General features: G+C 50.5%; 1 long non-coding RNA gene across 1 annotated transcript; it reads left to right on the top strand.

Annotated features, from left to right (window-relative positions):
• Positions 1-51: 51 nt before the first annotated feature.
• Positions 52-18,878, top strand: LOC147015372 (uncharacterized). Its single transcript, XR_015050309.1, has 4 exons — positions 52-228; positions 2,782-2,918; positions 5,536-5,627; positions 15,953-18,878. It is a non-coding gene; the product is annotated as an uncharacterized LOC147015372 (long non-coding RNA).
• The last annotated feature ends 1,268 nt before the right edge of the window (positions 18,879-20,146 follow it).

The raw sequence follows: 20,146 nt of genomic DNA, 5'->3' as shown, positions 1-20,146 counted from the left end.
GAGATTGCCGGGTTGAGTGTGGGCGGAGATTTCGGGGTGAATTGTGGGCGGGGTTAATGCGGAAGAGCGACGTTTTTTGTGCTGAATCGTTTTCTGTGTGACGCCGGAAGTTGATTTTCTGAGGAGGAAGTGAAAATCTTCCTGTTCCGTTAGTTGTTGACGCGCAGCGTTGAAACTCTCGTTCTTCATTGTTTTTCACCAGAAGTGTTTTTAAAACGTCTTGTGGAGGTGATTTCTTCCTCTCTTTTTTTGGTGACAGAAGTGGTTATTACAGCGCGGCGACATCGCGCTGTTATATAATTGGCTACTCTGTCCAGTGTCTTCTGTCACACTTATGGCCGCCTACGTCCCTTTGATCTGAGGGCTATAAATAGAAATTTGTCCAACGTCACAACTCTTCCCATCATGCATGCTAATTCGCCGTGTCTACATTTAAATTTGATAACTGCAAAATTGTTTCATCATTCTTAACCTTTTACTGCCCCCAGCCGCGCGATATCGAAGTATTCGCTTCTTGTTTAAATTTTTTTTGTATACAATGTCGAGGCTCATGTGAGAGTGAACACATAGAACGTACAACAAGGGGGAGCAGGACACAAGATGGGCGGGAAAGGGAAGGAAAAAAGCATAGAACAGACATGAGGCGATCTGCGGAAGAGAGAGGGATGGGGTGGGGAACACAGGGACTTTTAGATCCTTACACGACAGGGACTTTGAGGAAGGAAAGCAGGGAATTTGGAGGAGGTGGGCTTGGGTGGATTATCGGGGGTATAAAAGATCGAGGATTTGGATGGGGGATGATAAGAGGTGGTGGTGAACAGCTGTTTTGAAGACCTGGAGGTAAGAGTGGGATTGAAGAGAGTGAGGGAGTTTATTCCAAAGGCAGGGAAAAAGAGGAATGAAAGAGTGAAGGTGAGCAGTGATTCGTGATGTTGGTAGTTTAACTCGAAGGGGGTTGTTGGCGGACCTTGAGCGCCCTGCGGAAATGTGGTGGGGACAAATCGCAGAGAGAGCAGGGGGGGGGCGAGGCTGGAGAGGAGACGGTAGAAGACAGAAAGACCACCAACCTGTCTGTGGTGAGAAAGTGAGAGACCCAAAGATTCAGCCTCATCACGGGAGATACAAATGATCCTAAATGCCTTGGAATCCACAGCGTGAAGCTGAGAAAGGTGAGAGGCGGGAGCACCAGCCCAGAGGGGATAACAGTACTCCATCAGGCTGTGGAGGAAAGCTTTATAAGTGGTCAGGAGCTCAGGTGGGCCGAGGAAGGACTTTGCACGACGGAGGATTTCCAGTCAGCGACTGGCTTTGGAGGCCAGTTTGGAAATATGGCTTTCCCAGGAAAGATCATGGCAGATAGTGAAACCCAAAAGCTTGAATGAAAGGACTTCTTCCAGAGGATTATTAAGAAAGTAGATTGGGGGGTGAGGGAGGGGGGCGTTCCAGCCGGTACTTTCGGAGAGACATCGTGAGTGTGTGAGATTTGTCAGGATTGACAGACATGTTCCACGTGTTGGACCACCTTGTTATTTTATCCAGATCTGCAGAGAGTGAAGAGGCTGCTGCTTGCCTGTCTGAGGGATGACAAATGGTACGGTAGAGGGTGGAGTCATCAGCAAAGAGAGAAAGAAGATTTACCAGAGAGTCGGAGAGATCATTGATGAAAACCAGAAAAAGAACAGGGCCCAGAACACTGCCTTGAGGAACTCCAGCCTGAACAGGAAGAGGGGATGAGAGAACTCCATTAAGGGCCACACGTTAGCTGAAACAGGAGAGGAAGTCTGCGAGCCATGAGTGGAGGAGGAGAGGAGATTGGGTCCATACTCTGTGTGGTCCATCCCCCCACCCCCCCATTTTCCCTCATATCGCCCAATCAAACACATGTCCAGAACACCACTTTCCCCTCCCTCCTACCCCCCTCTCCTCCATCCTCCTCGCTCCCTCCCCCCTCCCGGAGTGTATAGCCACGTGTGGTGAGGCCTCGCTCTCCCCTCTTCCTCACTCTCTCCCTCTTCCTCACTCTCCCCTCTTCCTCACTCTCCCCTCTTCCTCACTCTCCCCTCTTCCTCACTCTCCCCTCTTCCTCACTCTCTCCATCTTCCTCACTCTCTCCATCTTCCTCACTCTCTCCCTCTTCCTCACTCTCTCCCTCTTCCTCACTTTCTCCCTCTTCCTCCCTCTCTCCCTCTTCCCCGCTCTCCCCCCTTCCTCACTCTCCCCCTTTCTCGCTGTCCCCTATCCCCACCTTCCTCACTCTTCCCCCTTCCTCGCCACCCCTCTTCCCCCTCCTCCTCCCCCCCCCCCCCTTAATATTCCCGTCAGCAAAGCGACGGGTTGTATTTGTTCGTCTATAATAATAAACATCAGTGTGTATCAGTGTGTGTGTGTGTGTGTGTGTGTGTGTGTGTGTGTGTGTGTGTGTGTGTGTGTGTGTGTGTGTGTGTGTCTCCTCCATAACTCCAAAACCTTGAAACCTCAAGGTTCCAAACTTTGCTTGCACACTAAAGGAATTCGAACGGAGTGCAGGAATGAAAATTGGGTATTTTGGTAAATTTAAACACCCTTATTGAAGATTATAATTAATGGCTTACCTCCATGAAAGGTTTGTCCTTGGTCACAACCTCGCAGGGTCTTAGCCGCTATTTTGATTTGGCCTATTCAAACATGCCTTGCCTTGGAAACACGACCTACTCTCATGAACTAATTAAAGTACATAATCGATGAATATTATTTCGGATTTGAGAATAAGATCTCGTGCACTAAATTACTCTCGAAATCTAGAATGAAAGCTGAAAATTTGAAGAAACTACTGATTCGCCAAGTGTTCGATTATTGGCCCACGAAAAGGGAACGTGAGCTGTGTTTGGACTGTTTGCCTGTGTCATTTGGAGAGATGAGAGTTTCCTGAGAAGATTGAGGTAAGTGCTGTGTTTGTATCATGTATGGTTTGTTTTTTAAGCAATCGTATGGCTGAAATGGCACTTAAGATATGCCCGGTCATACTAAACACTGCATGGATTCGTCCGGAGACACTTTTTCAGCAGTTGGAACTGCTGCTAAAGGCCCAGTCACACCTTGACGTTTTAGCCAGCAATGGCAACGTATTAAAATTTATGTAAAACGCTGGCTTACGTTGAACTTTTCATGTTTTTTTTTTAAAGATTCGGACGTATTCATAGCGACTTGGTCTTATGTATAACGCATTAGTAATGGACACAGAACGTTTCGTTGTGTTATAGATAACTTATACCAACGAATGCTGAACCTGTTGTCGGCCTACACAACCTATGCCCAACGATAGTCTAACTTAGGCATAGCGCGTTGCACGCATCGCCGACGATGTCGTGATGTAGCCTCTTAAAAGGCTGACGCACAACGATTCGAATCATAACTGCCGTAGAAATGGAAGTGTCAACATCGCGGTCACACCTTGGCGATCTTGCCAGCGTATGCCGACCTAAGAAAAATGTGTCTAAAACGTTGGGGCACGTGAAATACGGTATGAGTAAGTTTGGTATACGTGAGTATAACGCTAAAGTACGCTATCATACGTCGTAGTAAGTAGAGTACGTCAAGAAATTTTAAACATGTTCAAAATTTTACGACGTACTTGGCGTATGACACACGTTCCGCATGCGATGGGGATAAGTTTTACACACGATATGCGGACGCTTACACACGTCCACAAAGGCTACTTATAAGCTACTCATAAGTCGAAACACGTCGCGGTAATGTCTTTTTTACGTGAAACTTATTTCTAACTTATGTTTGACGTGCTTTGAACCAATTCCTTACGTAGTCCCAACACACATTGACGTATGTAGACGTATTCCAATGACGTCTTCCGGTCGACAAAAAAAATAAATGAACGTGTTTCTAACTTACAACTGCCATATAAAGACGTGTTCCCAGCGATTTTGGGAATTGGTATATAAAAATGGTGTTCATAAAAGGGGAACCCAACAGTGTTTTCGAGTCCTTTTTGAGTCGATGTCCATGTCAGCAGAAACAGTAACAGTATCAGTATCAGTATCAGTATCAGTATTAGTATTAATAGTAGTTTGTTCATGTTGGCAGTAGTAGGTGAGTGTGAGGGGGAGGGTGTGGGTTATGATGGATCCTCCTTGCGTCCGCGTGTCCACGGGTAGGAGACATCTTTGCACCATTGTTTGAAGTTCTTCGCGGATAATTTTTTATGGGGCTTTTTCAACAATGAGCTATGGCTTGTTTTTACGATTTAGGTCTATTCATAACAGGTTGGACAAATGCACAATGAACTAATAATGTGCATAGAGCGCTTCGATAACTTATAGATACAGTATACCAACGAATAATTATCGTGTAGCCGGCGTTCACAAACTATGCCCAACGATAGCCTAACTTATCCATATCGTGCGGCAGTTTATCTTTGCCGGGGACATGGGGTTTGCTATTCATAGGCTGCCACTCAACGATTTAAATGGCTGCATCTCCACTATTGAAAGTAGACGCTTGCGCTCAACAATTGGATTTTTTTTTACACTCAACGACTTTTAAACGGTACCACTCAGCTATTTTCATTGTTTAAAATGAACGATTTAAATTGCTGTCTCTCGCCTTTGTTTTTTGACGCTGGGGTTTGGAAATTTGAAGCGTTTCTTCTGAACGTGTTAAAACGCTCAAACTCGACTATTTTAATTAGACGCTGCCGATGGACAATTGGAATCATAGCCAAGCTAGACATCGAAGTGTGAACATCCTCGTCATGCCGAAGAAAAGTTTGAAGAATGCTGCAAATAAGTGTCCTGGCCATGGCCATGGACGCTGACGCAAGGACGATCCATTATACCGACGTCTTTCAGCCTATGAGTAACTTAAAAGTAACGTCTGTCGACGTGTGGCAACGATCGCGTAACGTGCCAACAACACATTAATCATAGGTTAGAAATAAGTTTCGGGTACGCTAAACATTACCTCGGCGTGCCTCAACTTATGATTAACTTACAAGTAGCATGTGTTGACGTCTGTCAACGATCGCAGACCGTGCATACAACTTGTGGCCAGCGTAGCGGAATGTGTGAGTCATACGCCGGCATACGTCGTGAAATTTCAAGCATGCAAAAATTTGAGGACAACCGAAAAGTACAACGTTTAAAGCCAGCGTACAACGACGTATGGCAGTGTTTTTCAGCGTGCTCTCAATGTTATCAAAACTTACCCATAACGTATTCAACGTGTGCCAGCGTTTTAGAAAATTTTTTCAAAAATCGGCATACGTTGGCTAAAACGTCAAGGTGTGACTGGGCCTTAAGCTCAATTCCGCAGATTAAAATTTGAAATTCAGCTCGGGGTTCAGAGATTTTAGAGTTTATCACATTTTAGTTGGAATTAAATAAAGGTACGAACACCGCCAGGAGAGTTTTCGAGGGGGGAGATGGTTTTGGAGGAGGTAAATGTGAGGGGGAGGGAAGCGGTGACAAAGAATATGGCTTTATTTTAATTGTGTGTTTGTTGCACAACAACTTTATTTTATAAAGTGCCTTTTTACCACCTCAGAGTTCCAATTCCATGATGGTGGGTACACAGAGTGACAGTCGCAGTACGAGTCTCAACCATCAGAGGAAGCTCATGTTATATCTTTAAAAATGGTACGTGCTGTTTGAATGTTCCCCATTTCGTTCAATCCTGGACTAATTCTGGCAGATGGGACGTCCAGTTTAACATTTATCCGAAGGATGGCAAACGATGATGAATTGGCCTGTCTATGAAACTGTAGGAGGTTAACCACCCTCCCCTCAAGTCCTCTATTTGCTTATTCAATGCTTATAAACAAAATGATGGACATGTAATTCTCATATTAAGTGGAGTAAATAGATATTAGAGGTGACAAAAAAGATGGTTTGGTACAGTGAAATGCTTGCGTACATAATTAATTATTCAGGAGGCTGCCAGGAAAATTCCTGAGATTTTTTTTTACTTCGCTCTTTAGAAGTTACTAGACGACCCGTGAACCCGTTGGGTTCCCGTTGTGGCAGCGGTTGATGAAAAAAATCATTTCAAGAAAACAGAAAGATAGCTCTAGCGAACTATACCACTGAGGTTGTTTGCATTAATCAAATTCTCCCGAAGAGTACTTGACTGAATCGGGAATTGATTTTTCAATAATTTTTTTGTTGCCCGATTTGAACGAAACTTGATACTGCACACCACAGGAGAATGTTGAGTAAGTGACCCTAAAATTTTTGCGCTGTTGTGCACCGTTTTGGCTGTATTTCGGGAACATACATACAAACATAAAAGATGAGAGTTTTAGTAATATTGTTGTGGTTGACGAAATTCACAAACCACCATTCAGGTCCCTTAGGTGAGATATCTCGGTAAGTATATGTGTAGTTAGGCCCAAACCCGTTGTCTTGAGGGAATAAATGTCATTCATGCGGGCTGCGACTCTTCAGGATAGCCGTTTTTCTTTTACTATCTTTATTTTGGACCAGCTGCCATTACTACCACCACCAACCACGTCTCAACAGCCATCACAACAACAATCACCAACCACAACGCCGCTTCACAACAACAACCACCAACCACAACGCCGCTTCACAACAACAACCACCAACCACAACGCCGCTTCCCAACAACAACCACCAACCACAACGCCGCTTCACAACAACAGCCACAACCTTTACCGTCACAACTCGCCACCATCGCATCACCGTCATTCCCACGCCACTTGTGGGTGCCGATGCTGGACTCGTGCGGGGCGCGCACCGAGCAGCGTGTTCAGAGACATCACAGACTTTCCGAGAAAAACGGATCAAAAACGACTCACGCCCACTTCTGTTCCGTCCTATCGGCGAGCTGGGGCGATTTGGCCCCGCCTCCAGGGCGTTGGAGTGAGGACGCTATATGCAAATTCATGGATCAAAAAGCATTCACGCCCACTTTTCCTCGATCCAATGGGGAGCCAGTTAGAGGTGAAGGGTCGGAGGCAGAGGGTCAAAGGTGAAGGAGCGAAGCCACGGGGCTTATATAAACGGCTGCGTTCGTCAGTCAAGGCAGTTCAGTTGGCAGTTGTGAGTTCGGAGGGGAGAAGTCAAGAGTGAAGAGTTGGGACGAGCCAAGAGAGGAGACGGAGAGGGCGATTAGACGGAGCTGTGGAGAGGTGGCGGCGGCGAAGGCGGACGAGGGGGTGCTCGCGTCGGTGCCGGGAGCTGCAGAGGGAGAGGCCAGCAACGCGACCGAGGTCGAGGAGGAGACGCTCGTCGCGGGACCCGAGACAGGGTGATATCCTCCTCCCCCCCGAGCATCAACAACCCCCTCCTGTTTCCCCCCGCGCTGAGATAGTGCGACAAGGGGGCCCCTTTCCCACCCCCTACCAGACACTGTCCGCGAGGCCCGCGGAGTTGAGGCGCCACCGCCGCTCTGCGTCTCATCATCAGACGGGTAGGCCCGACACGGTCTCGGCCCCAGGCCCGCCTACCCCCCTCATCCTGGAGGGTGGTTCTCTTTTCTTTTGCTTTGGGAATATGTGTTGTCGGCGCCGTCTGTGAAGTAAAATTGTATAAGTGTTGCCGTGTGCTCGGAAGTCGGATCGCTCTGCATTGTGTTTCTCTTTTATATTTGCTTTTTGTGTAATATTGTGTTTCTTCTCCTTTTACATGTGCTTTTGGTGTAATTGTATATGTGTGCTTCCCGTTCATCGCGAAATAAATGTGAGTTATGTTGAACTGTTTTCCCGCTTCGCTTCGTCTTTTCTTTCATTGAATCTCCATCTTGCTTCACGTAAAGGGTTGGTCGTGGGCTAAAACGCCCGATAATTAATCGAACCGTCGAGGCCGACGAATAACACCGCTCGGTTATCCCGATAGTACGGAACGGGTCGCTTTAAGTGGCCCGTGTCCGAAGTCGACCTGCGGCGAGGTGCGATCGCCCGGTCTACCCTCCGTGTGGGTACTTAGGAAGGTCAAATTTGGTGAGCAACCCTATCCCACGCGGGGGCCGATTGGCACGATCGTGGTGAGACCGAAAGGTCCACCCGTGACTAGTTCCCGGCGTTAGTCCGAGAGGGTCACGACTGGATTGTCCGTCCGGTGGGCGACGTGCCGCGATTCGAGTTACGTGGCCGTTCGCACGCCGGCGGGCGCGAATCTGCAACACTGGTGTCAGGTCGTGCGATATAAACCCATCGCCCTCCTCGCGGCACTGGTATCGGAGAACGGGAAAACGGGCTCTCCTGTCTCCAGCTAAATTCACGGGAATCGGTCCAGGGGTGAGAGGAGCGACCCCCGATTCCCTCCAAATTACGAGCGAGCTAAATTAACCCTTTAAGAGAAGCAAGATGGCGTCTCAAGGCGAGCGGGAGCCGGGGGTATTAGAAATGGATGTAGAATGTGTAGAATCCATGGCTCAGGATGAAATCCCCGTGCAGGAAATGTTGGTTGTACAGGAAAACGAACTCGCCCAACTGAACCCAGAGCCCGAAATAGGTGCGGCGGCGGCCGCGGTGTATGACACCTCCCCTCCCCCTCTCCCTCTCCACCAAAACCCCCCGACCGTTGCCGAAACGGCTCACCCAAGCGCACCCGACATGGCCCAGCTATGCGCCATGCTGGCGGCAATGACAAATGAAATGAAAAACGAAATGAAAGGCATGAACAAACAAATAAACGAAAAGATGGATACAAACACAAATGAAATGAAAAACGAAATAAAAGGAATGAACGAAAAGATGGATGCGAATACACAGCAAATGAACAAGCAAATGAAGGAAGAAACGAAAAAGCTGCGGGGTGAGACGCAGAACATGGGCCGATGCCTGCAGGCGGGCATGAAGGCCGTTAGCAGGGAGCTCAAAATGGCGACTCCACGTGTGGGAGCGAACGAGCTGGGAGGGGGTGCAACGGCTGTCGGGCCCGCGGTGGAGACGGGTAACAAAATAATTCGGGGGACGTGTTGGGCGAGGGTCGTGACAATGACCGAAAGGGAAAAATTAAATGGGGAGACCAAAACGTGTGAGACGAGACACGAGGTGACGACAAAGGAAATAAAAATAGTTGAGACAAGGGAGGTAAAGGGTGAAGAGTTGGCAGAGACACGGGAGATGGGAACGATAGAGGGAAGACTGCACGATGAAGACGGGGTAAGTGACGCACACACACACACGGAGGTTGTGGGGGATAATGGGGGTGAGCTCGCGGAGCGTGTAGGGACCCAGTGCGAGCAGCGGGATGGCCTCCTCCAGGAACGAGGGGAGGGAGTATGCCCCCTTGAGGCGAGTCACGACCAGGTGAGTTCGGTCGTGCTTTGCGAGGTTGAGGGGACGGGTGCTGTGGACAGGTGCACGGAGAGCTTGGGGGGTATAGAGGCCCCGGAGACCCTTGTGGGGACACGAATCCCCAGTGTGGTTGTCCCTGTGTGTGTGGTGCAAGGTGTGAGTGCGGCACCGTGTGTGGAAGCGACCCCGTGTGTGAGTGGTGTGGTGGCGATGGTGCCGGAGTACGTGCTTCCCAGCACGCCGTGTGTGAGTGAGGCACCGCGGGTGAGTGCCCCCGCGTGTGTGGGTGAGGAACCGTGTGTGAGTGAGGCCGCGTGTGTGGATGAAACGGCCAGTGTGGATGAGGCACCGCGGGTGAGTGCCCCCGCGTGTGTGAGTGAGGGACGGTGTGTGGATGAAACACGGCGGTTGAGTGCCCCCGCGTGTGTGAGTGAGGGACGGTGTGTGGATGAAGCACCGCGGTTGAGTGCCCCCGCGTGTGTGAGTGAGGCACGGTGTATGAGTGAGGCACGAGTGAGTGGAAGGCCGCGAGTGAATGGAGCACCACGTGTGAGTGGTATGGTTTATGCAAGGGAGACCGTGTGTGTGAGAGAGCGGTATGTGAGGGAGATGTCGGTTGGCATGCGGGAGCACGCAGCCGCGTCTCCCGGTGTGAATGTAATGGAATGGAGTGTGAGCGTCGTAACACGCAGGTGTGCGTGGGTCGAATGGCGACGACGACGACAATTGAAAGAAAGCCGAGTAGCGGCTGTAGTTGTTTCGGGGACCGTGCCGGGTTCACCCAGCAGTGAGCACGAGGTCCGTGCTGTGCAACGCACGAGGCCCCCACATGCTCGCTTGCGAGAGTGAAGTCCCGGTCCGGAAACGCACGCGGTGGATTTGCCGATCCCGCGGACGGACAAAGTTTAGGCAGGTAAACGGATTTGGACCGGACGGGTTCTCCACGCGATCGTGTGTGTTAAGCTCCAACTGGCAAAGCACATGTGTTCGCGTGGGGAACCCCTCGAGACGTGGGGCTTGTGTTTTTTTTTTATGCGCACGGTGACGTCATGGCTGCACGTGGGGTTGGAATCCGGCAGGAGGGGAATCCCTGCCGGATGGTACCGTCCAAGGAGGGACGAGGTACACGTGCAGCTGCATGACGTCACGGGCAGGTGTAAAGTGCGCGAGCTGTGAGTTGCCGCGCTGGTAATGCGCATGAAAAAAAAAAGAAAAACAGCAAGCCTCACTTTCGGGTGCACAGGATTCCTGGGCAAGGGGTGGAAGACCCCCTTCCTAGGGCACAGGATGGAAACTAGTTAGGGGGAAGGGTTAGCTTAGTTAGACCGACTTCATGGGGCAGGGGTAAGTCCTCATGGAGTCCGTGGAATGGATTAGGTAGAGGGATTGTAGCCAGATTTAGGTTGGGAAATGGATTTATGGGATTGTTTGAGGACGGTGACAGACAGTGAATGTGTAGTGAGGACGTAGCTTAGCTACGTAGTGTTAAAAGGAACGTGCTGTAGTTTAAGGGACGACGTGGGAGCACGAGTTAGTTAGGGGATGTAGTTAGGAGGATGGCAGAGTTCAGCGGTGTGTGTGTTGAAGAGTTGGTGAGTTGTGAGGTGAGTACGTGGTGAGTGAGTGAGGCCAGCGGGTCTGTGTGTATGGAGCAAATGGGGAATGCATGGTGCGATGAGTGATTGGGGGGAGGAGTGACTCCCGCCCAAGGGACCCCGGGGTCAGTGTAGAGTGAGTTAGGGGGTTAGTCAAATTTGAAAAATGGAGGTTGTTTTGTTGTTGGTGTGAATGTAGGCTCGAAACCCATTTGGAGGGGTGCAGGAGCCCTGTTGACGGGCTGGGAGCGTGGCTGCGAAAAGTGAGTATCGCTGAGTGGGTACCCCGGGCACCAGGCCAGTCGGCCGTGGGAGGCCAAGGGCCCATGGGGGGCCGGGATAGCGTAGTGGGCACGGGTGCGCCTGCTTGGTGCGGGGGCCCGGGGCGCCATTAGCCGCGTGGGCAGTGTTGTGGGCACGGGTGACCCTCGGAAAGGGGCCCGGGAAGCCAGCCTGCCACGTGTGCGTTTCAGGGGAGGTGCCATGGGGGGCACTCCCCGGTGTTAGGGAGCTGGTGGGCTCGGAGGCAGTGTAGTGCCCGGGGGTGCCATAGCGGGAGATTCGGCAGAGGGTCGTGTCTGCCAAAGGGGGCCACGTGTCCCAGCCATGAGACCGTGTGAGGGCACGGAGAGAAAATTGGGGGGCGAGGCCCGAAATTGTGAGGACACCAACACAGGCGACGGGAATCTGGGTTGTTAGAACCAATAGTTTAAGCGCGAGGCGCTTGTTGAAAGCCCCGGGGTAGTTTAACAGTTAAATGGTTAGGGTAGATTAGGAGATGTACCCCTCCGCACCATCCATCCCCTCGCTCTCGTTGTGGGCCGCTGGACCCACTTTGGTTATAGATCGCTGAACTCTGGGGAGGCCATCCTGAGGCTTCGTTGGGCCTCGACACAGGACGCTAGCTCTCCCTTGTTCCCCTCCGGGAAGGGAACGTAGGGGTTGGGAGTAGGCTAGGTGACAGGATAGGTTAGCCGAACAAGGACAGTACAGGGGGTTAGGGGACGATTTATAGTGGGGAAGTAAAAATAAATAAAAAAATAAGTTGGGGCTAAATTGGGGTTTGGACAAATTAAGGGAGTGGGTATGGACAGTGACAGGCAAAGGCGATAGGTGGGAAGGAGACAGGTAGGTAGGTCCGAGCCCGCCTTCTGAGTGGCCAGCACCACCCCACTCCCTCCACCAACCTCCACTGAACGGCAAAGGCTGGCCAGCTTCATCTGCTGGCTGTGTTGCTGCAAGGCAGAGGCCGGCCCACTTCATCGGCAGCTTTTGTGTTGCTGCAAGGCCTGTGCCGACCGGATCATCTGCAGCTGTGGTACTTCAAGGCCTGTGCCGGCCATTTCATCTGCCGGCTGTGTTTGCCTGCAGCGGCCTTCTTCTGCGGGCTGTGTTTGCCTGCTGCCTCTGTCATGCCATGCCCACTGCCCACGTTCACCAGCCCCGTTCAATTTTGCTTTGCCCCCCCCCCCCCTGTTCATTGCCATGTGCGCCAGGATCAAGGCAACAGTTTGCAAGCTGCGAGAACTGCCCTGTTGGCAGCTACAACACGGGCCTGCACTGGCGGCCCGTGCACCGTGTTTGTGTTCATCCATCCATTCGTTGTGTTCATTGCGTGTGCCACTTGAGCTGGCACGGAGACTACGTTTGTGCGGCCCATGCACCGTTGTGGTTCACTGCGTTCAGTTCAAAAGGGAAGGCCTTGGACGGCGTGTGAGCAGCCGGCCACGTTCCCTGTCACCTGCATTGTTTGAGCCAGAGACTGCAGGCAGGCAGCCTGGCTCCCTGCTAACTGCTTTCTTTTTGCAGAGTTCAGTGATCCTGGGCCATGGTTTAGTGTAAAATTTGTAAGTTAAGGTTAAGATGTACTGTAAATATGAGTGCGCCCCCGGCATGTCTGTCCTAGCACCGGCAATTTTATTTAAGTCGTCCGTGTGAGTGAGTTTGTTTAGGTAGTTACTCAGCCCTTAGGTTATTTATTTTGGGGACACGAATACCATGAATGTCGCACTCAGGGATCCGTAGGTAAAATGTACTCGGGGAAAACTACACATGATGGCACACGAAAATTTGACGACTCGGGACAAGTCTGTAAAAAGGGGAGGGGGTAGTGTTGTGGTTGACGAAATTCACAAACCACCGTTCAGGTCCCTTAGGTGAGATATCTCGGTGAGTATATGTGTAGTTAGGCCCAAACCCGTTGTCTAGAGGGAATAAATGTCATTCATGCGGGCTGCGACTCTTCAGGATAGCCGTTTTTCTTTTACTATCTTTATTTTGGACCAGCCGCCATTACTACCACCACCAACCACGTCTCAACAGCCATCACAACAACAATCACCAACCACAACGCCGCTTCACAACAACAACCACCAACCACAACGCCGCTTCACAACAACAACCACCAACCACAACGCCGCTTCCCAACAACAACCACCAACCACAACGCCGCTTCACAACAACAGCCACAACCTTTACCGTCACAACTCGCCACCATCGCATCACCGTCATTCCCACGCCACTTGTGGGCGCCGATGCTGGACTCGTGCGGGGCGCGCACCGAGCAGCGTGTTCAGAGACATCACAGACTTTCCGAGAAAAACGGATCAAAAACGACTCACGCCCACTTCTGTTCCGTCCTATCGGCGAGCTGGGGCGATTTGGCCCCGCCTCCAGGGCGTTGGAGTGAGGACGCAATATGCAAATTCATGGATCAAAAAGCATTCACGCCCACTTTTCCTCGGTCCAATGGGGAGCCAGTTAGAGGTGAAGGGTCGGAGGCAGAGGGTCAAAGGTGAAGGAGCGAAGCCACAGGGCTTATATAAACGGCTGCGTTCGTCAGTCAAGGCAGTTCAGTTGGCAGTTGTGAGTTCGGACGGGAGAAGTCAAGAGTGAAGAGTTGGGACGAGCCAAGAGAGGAGACGGAGAGGGCGATTAGACGGAGCTGTGGAGAGGTGGCGGCGGCGAAGGCGGACGAGGGGGTGCTCGCGTCGGTGCCGGGAGCTGCAGAGGGAGAGGCCAGCAACGCGACCGAGGTCGAGGAGGAGACGCTCGTCGCGGGACCCGAGACAGGGTGATATCCTCCTCCCCCCCGAGCATCAACAACCCCCTCCTGTTTCCCCCCCGCGCTGAGATAGTGCGACAAGGGGGCCCCTTTCCCACCCCCTACGAGACACTGTCCGCGAGGCCCGCGGAGTTGAGGCGCCACCGCCGCTCTGCGTCTCATCATCAGACGGGTAGGCCCGACACGGTCTCGGCCCCAGGCCCGCCTACCCCCCTCATCCTGGAGGGTGGTTCTCTTTTCTTTTGCTTTGGGAATATGTGTTGTCGGCGCCGTCTGTGAAGTAAAATTGTATAAGTGTTGCCGTGTGCTCGGTAGTCGGATAGCTCTGCATTGTGTTTCTCTTTTATATTTGCTTTTTGTGTAATATTGTGTTTCTTCTCCTTTTACATGTGCTTTTGGTGTAATTGTATATGTGTGCTTCCCGTTCATCGCGAAATAAATGTGAGTTATGTTGAACTGTTTTCCCGCTTTGCTTCGTCTTTTCTTTCATTGAATCTCCATCTTGCTTCACGTAAAGGGTTGGTCGTGGGCTAAAACGCCCGATAATTCATCGAACCGTCGAGGCCGACGATAACACCGCTCGGTTATCCCGATAGTACGGAACGGGTCGCTTAAGTGGCCCGTGTCCGAAGTCGACCTGCGGCGAGGTGCGATCGCCCGGTCTACCCTCCGTGTGGGTACTTAGGTAGGTCGAATTTGGCGAGCAACCCTATCCCACGCGGGGGCCGATTGGCACGATCGTGGTGAGACCGAAAGGTCCACCCGTGACTGGTTCCCGGCGTTAGTCCGAGAGGGTCACGACTGGATTGTCCGTCCGGTGGGCGACGTGCCGCGATTCGAGTTACGTGGCCGTCCGCACGCCGGCGGGCGCGAATCCACAACAATATTATTACTAATCTGGCAGCCATGAGCACTCAACATTCAGGTCCTTATAGAACAGTTATAGAGGTAAATGTGTGTTTATAGTGAGGGCACCCTACCTGTGTCTGACGGGAATTACATGTGTGCACTGTGGAGTTTCGTTTACAACAAATCTTCATGTCACTTCACAAACCGACGCCATTGCCCACATACGTTCAGCCACGTACGTGGGTGGAGATTTCCATCGCCTCAGACCGGGACTCCGCCCAGGAAGGCATGGGCGTGCCCCTTGTCCAATCACGCCACAGAGAGCGACTTTCCCACGACACCCCGTCGAATGAGGGTGGTCACCTCAGATGGCGATTCTCTCACCCCGGAGGAAAAAGGAATATAAAGGAACACCAGGCTGGGAGCGTCGGTCGTGGTCGTCGTGGTGGTCGTCATCGTCGTCTCTGATCTTCTCCTTGGTCTTGGTCGATTGGTGCATGGCCGGTTGGGGAGCGCAGTACCTGGTGCTTGGAGCGGCATCGTGTTGCGGGTTCGAGTCCCGCCGAGCCGGATCGTCGAAGGCCACACGAGGTGGACAGGTCCAAGCACAGGCTCTGGTCTCCAGCTCACCTTCCCTCGAGCTGGAAGCCTTCAATAAAGACCCGACGGGGTCCATTTCTGTGTGTGTGTGTGTGTCTATGTGTGAGCCCGTCTTTAAGTAGCAACTGTATAAGTGCTTATGTATAAATTTGCATTTCTTATCGTCGTGATAACTCTGCTCTTGTGTGCTTCCCCTCCCCGATTATTGTAAAATAAATACCCCTTTTGTTGAATGTACCAGCTTGTTTCTGTATTTCTTCCATTGGCTTAGCATGGTGCGTGTTGGAAAATAGCGAAGCGGAAAATTTTGCATTTGGTCCGGCGTGGCTCTGGTAACTCCGCTTGGTTATGCCGGTTCCGAGTCGTTACCTGCGACTCGGATCGGACAGAGTCCGCCGAGGGTGTGGTTCCCCGGTAGTTAGACTGTGTGAGTATCTCTTCCTTGTGTCCTAGTAACACACACACACACACACACACACACACACACACACACACACACACACACACACACACACACACACACACACACACTTCAATATTTGATCATGATTCTATGAAAAATGACAATGTTTGTTATATTTTTTATTTTAGAGTGATGGAGTCGCGCCATTAATGTTTTTGCCGGTATGGCGGCATGTCATGGCTTGAATAAAATCCTTCGTTGGAGAACCTGATCTATTTGCCCAAGGTACTGTCAATCACGGTACTGGGATGGACATGGTACGACGGAACATTGAGCGCAAGCCCCCACAAGGTTGCTAGCCTCTCCGCAGTGGAGCCCCCTCGACTGTTCGGGCTTTGCGGTCATTTGTGGGAGCATACAAAGTTCTCAGCCGAGTCTTACATGGCTATGCTGACCTGCTTGACCCCCTGGACATGGCTACCACGGGCAAAGCTTCATGTGAGAAGATAGTGTGGTCTGATGAGTTACTTCATGCCTTCAAATCTGCTCAGAATGCGTTGAAGAATTGAAAGACTATTATTATACCTAGACCTGACAATGTGCTGTGGATTATCACTGATGTATTTGTCAAGAACAAAGGAATTGCAGCTACATTATATGCGTACGGAGATGGCATCTTGCGTCTAGCGGGGTTCTTCAACGCGAAACTTCGTAAGCACCAGGTCACATGGCTGCCTTGCGAGGTAGAGACCCTGTGTATTGGAGCAGCCATCCGACATTTCGCACCTTTCATCGTCTAGTCTCACGACAACGCCCAAGTGTTGACAGACATTCGCACCTGTGTTCAAGCGTACAACAAGCTTATGCGCGGCGAATTCTCATCCAGTTCCAGAGTAACTTTATTCCTGTCCACTGCCAGCCATTACTGTGTGCAGGTTAGGCATATTGATGGTATCGCCAACTTGCCGTCTGATTTTGGGAGTCGCAACCCTCAAGAGTGTCTCGCCGCAAGCTGTCAATTATGCGGGTTTATTGAAGAAATGGAGGCTTCTGTCGTGCGCAGTGTCTTTGTAGGTGAAGTACTGGACGGCACAGCCAGAATGCCATTTACGAGCCGTGTTGCTTGGCATTCGACTCAATTGGAGTGTTCTGACCTTAGACGCTCCCATTCTCACCTAACCCAAGGTACTCGCCCTTCTCGAAAGTTGACAAAGGTGGGGGACATCAAGAAGTACCTCAGAGTAGTGACTGTGGCTAACGATGGCCTCCGAGTCGTCAGAGATAACCAACTGTTCCAGCCCCCTCATGAACGGATTGTGATGCCCGCTCAGTGGTTGATGGACTATTGACTGCTTTACACATCAGGTTCAACCACCCATCGAAACACCAAATGAAGCATACCTTCAACAGGTATTTTTTTGCCTTAGACATCGACAGGACCACTGATGCCGTCTCCTCATCATATCACCAATGCCAGTCAATAAGGTCATTCATTGCCTGTGCATCCGCAACCCCAGTCATCGAGGGAGCCACCTACTGTTGTCGGGGCATCATACGCCACAGATGTAATGCACAGGTATCGCCAGCATATCTTCGTCCTCTGATAGACCGTGTCCTCTCACACATGGACGAAGCTTATTGATGGCGAGAGACATGACCAGTTATGCAACACCATCCTTACAATGTGTGCAGAGCTACGCCTCCTGGGGATATCCCCGTTACCATATGGGTCGACCCCGCACCCGGATTTGTCGCCTTGGTTAACGATCCTACATTGAAAAGACATGAAATCCACCTACAGGTCGGCCAAACCAAAAACTGTAACAAAAATCCGGTGGCCGAACGAGCAATTGAAGAGCTCGACTTAGAATGCTTACGTGTGTCCCCAGAGGGTGACCCTATATCTGAAGTTACCTTAGCATTGGCAACAGGCAACATGAATCAGCGTATACACAGAGAGGTTTGGACACAACGAGACCAACTCACTGGCGAGCAGTTACCGATGTTAGACAGACAGCTAATTTTCAATCAAAATGTGAGCAGGAAGGATAATCACGCCCAAAGCACTCGGGCGAAATCTCACGGCCATTCCACCACAACTGCCACCCGTTTCTGCATTGGTGATCTCGTTTTCCTCAAGGGTGACAGAGACAAATGCAAAGCTCGTGACAAGTATATGGTGACACAGATTTCTCATGACGATGGATGGTGCCAACTCAGAAAGTTTACCAGTTCACAGCTTCGCAGCAAAACCTTCGACATTCGAGTGTGCGACTGCTATCTTGTTGTGCCTACAATAGTGGGTCAGGCCCAGTATGACCCTGTTAGAGGCCAAGAATCAACTTCAGCATCCGAGTCCGATTCTGAGCCGACCTCGCCCCACCATCTTTCACAGTTCACACCTGGCTCCATTGTGTCCAGCCAAGGGACTATTTCACAACAAGAAGTCTCATGAGATACAACGGGCCATGCCCTTTCGGAATCGATTATGCTGCCCACACCACCAAAGGCTATTGTCAGGCCACCAGACACACACACACACACACACACACACACACACACACACACACACACACACACACACACACACACACACACACACACACACACACACACACACACACACACACACACACACACACTGGCATTTCGTCTGCTGAACCCGTCAGTTCAAAGAAGTCTTACTCTCCACCTTCAACGAGGAGGTCTTTCCGCTCACGCCACCCCTCCTACGTGGCAGTGCAGTGATGAGTGGCTCATGGAGACTAATGGAAGACCAAGACAACTTTCGTGCTAACAATTTTGTGTCACTCTAACAGCCCACATTGCATATATGTGGTATCCATCTCTACATACAGTTCCTTGCATAATCGTTATACTGTGTTCGTGATTTTTTCATTCGCAGTTGAGACTTACAAGTTTCATTTGTAGTCCATGTTCATGTTCTTTCAGTAACCAGTAGAAAGACACAAGAGGCAATTACGCCATTAATGTTGCTGTAGTTTTACCATGTATGGTTCCGCGCATGCGCGTGGGGCATTATCCCGGCTGGTATAGCGGCCTGTCATGGTTTGAATAAAAACCTTCGTTGGAGAACCTGATCTATCGACCTTATTGGCGTCGCAGGAGCATCTTTTAATGCACGAGGAAGGCAAATATATGTGTGATTTATATTTTCGTTTTCTTTGAACATGATATATTTACACTATTCTGCTTTATGGATTTTTGTCTGACAAGATCGTTCAGAGGTGCGCACTTAACCTTCGAACTGTCTCGTGCAGGTTCGATTCTCAAGCTGATTATGGGCTGTTGGATTTGTGCTTCCCAAGCAGGGTGTTTATCGCAAAGTGTGTCCTCTCTTGGAAGGACACAATGAACCGGGCTGGTGTCCCATCTACTGACCTAACCCCAACAGCATTAGTTGGTGGGTGTTATAGGTGAGGTGAGGAGCCATGATCCTGGATTTAGGTAGTTTCACCAGAATGGGGTTGATGGTGGACCATGTGGGCCCTGCAGAAACTTGGAGGGGGTGAGGAGGGACAAAGCACAGAAAGAGCAGATAGTGCAAGACCAGAGAGAAATCAGTAGAAGAAAGAGAGACCACTGACCTGTAACAAATATATAAAGGGGATTTTCCAGTCAGAGAGATCAGGAATAGGACTGGGTCCAGAATGCAACCTTGGGGCACTCCAGCCATAACAGGGAGAGGAGATGAAAGGATTCATTTGAGAGCCACATGTTGGCAACAAGAGTGGAGGAAGTCAGCAAGCCATGTCTGGAGTTGACATTTGATGCTGTAGGCAGAGAGTTTGGAGAGTGAAGCACGATGCATACTGTATCGAAAGCACAAGATATGTCCAGAGAGATGGCCCTGATCTCATGTCTGATATTGAGGGCCTCCATCCATTGTTGGGTGAGTAGAAGCAGCATCTCCAAGGTAGAGTGACCTGATCTGAATCCAAGTTGGTTATCCAAATTGAGATGAGGCTGTTGGAGAAAAGGAATGATTTCATATAAACTGTGATAAAGATTTCCATGACTTTGTTGATGATTAGAAGCAAGTTGATATGTCTGTAGTTAAGGGGATCAGTTTTTGCACCTTGTTTATGTAATGCAGTGATGTTGGCAGATTTCAAAGCAGATGGAAGTTGACCTTGGGCAAATGATGCCGTGAAAAGGGCAGAGAGAGGATGTGCAAGAGCAGCAGAACTGTGTCTTAGGACACGTGAGCTGATGCTGTCTGGTCCAGTAACAGAGTTAGTCAAAGTCGAGGGTTGATAGAAACTTGTCCACCTTCTCAGATGCAAAAGGCACACAGTCTAGGAGAATTTGGGTATGAGTGTAAAGAGTGGGTACAGAGAGTGAGAGGTTGGGGACACATG

The sequence above is a fragment of the Eptatretus burgeri genome, chromosome 12 (genome assembly GCF_056783735.1).
Source record: "Eptatretus burgeri isolate ZD-2024b chromosome 12, Ebu_testis_v1, whole genome shotgun sequence".
NCBI lineage: Eukaryota > Metazoa > Chordata > Myxini > Myxiniformes > Myxinidae > Eptatretus > Eptatretus burgeri.
Note: the sequence above shows the minus strand (reverse complement) of the source record. Positions and strands in the feature narration are given on the sequence as shown.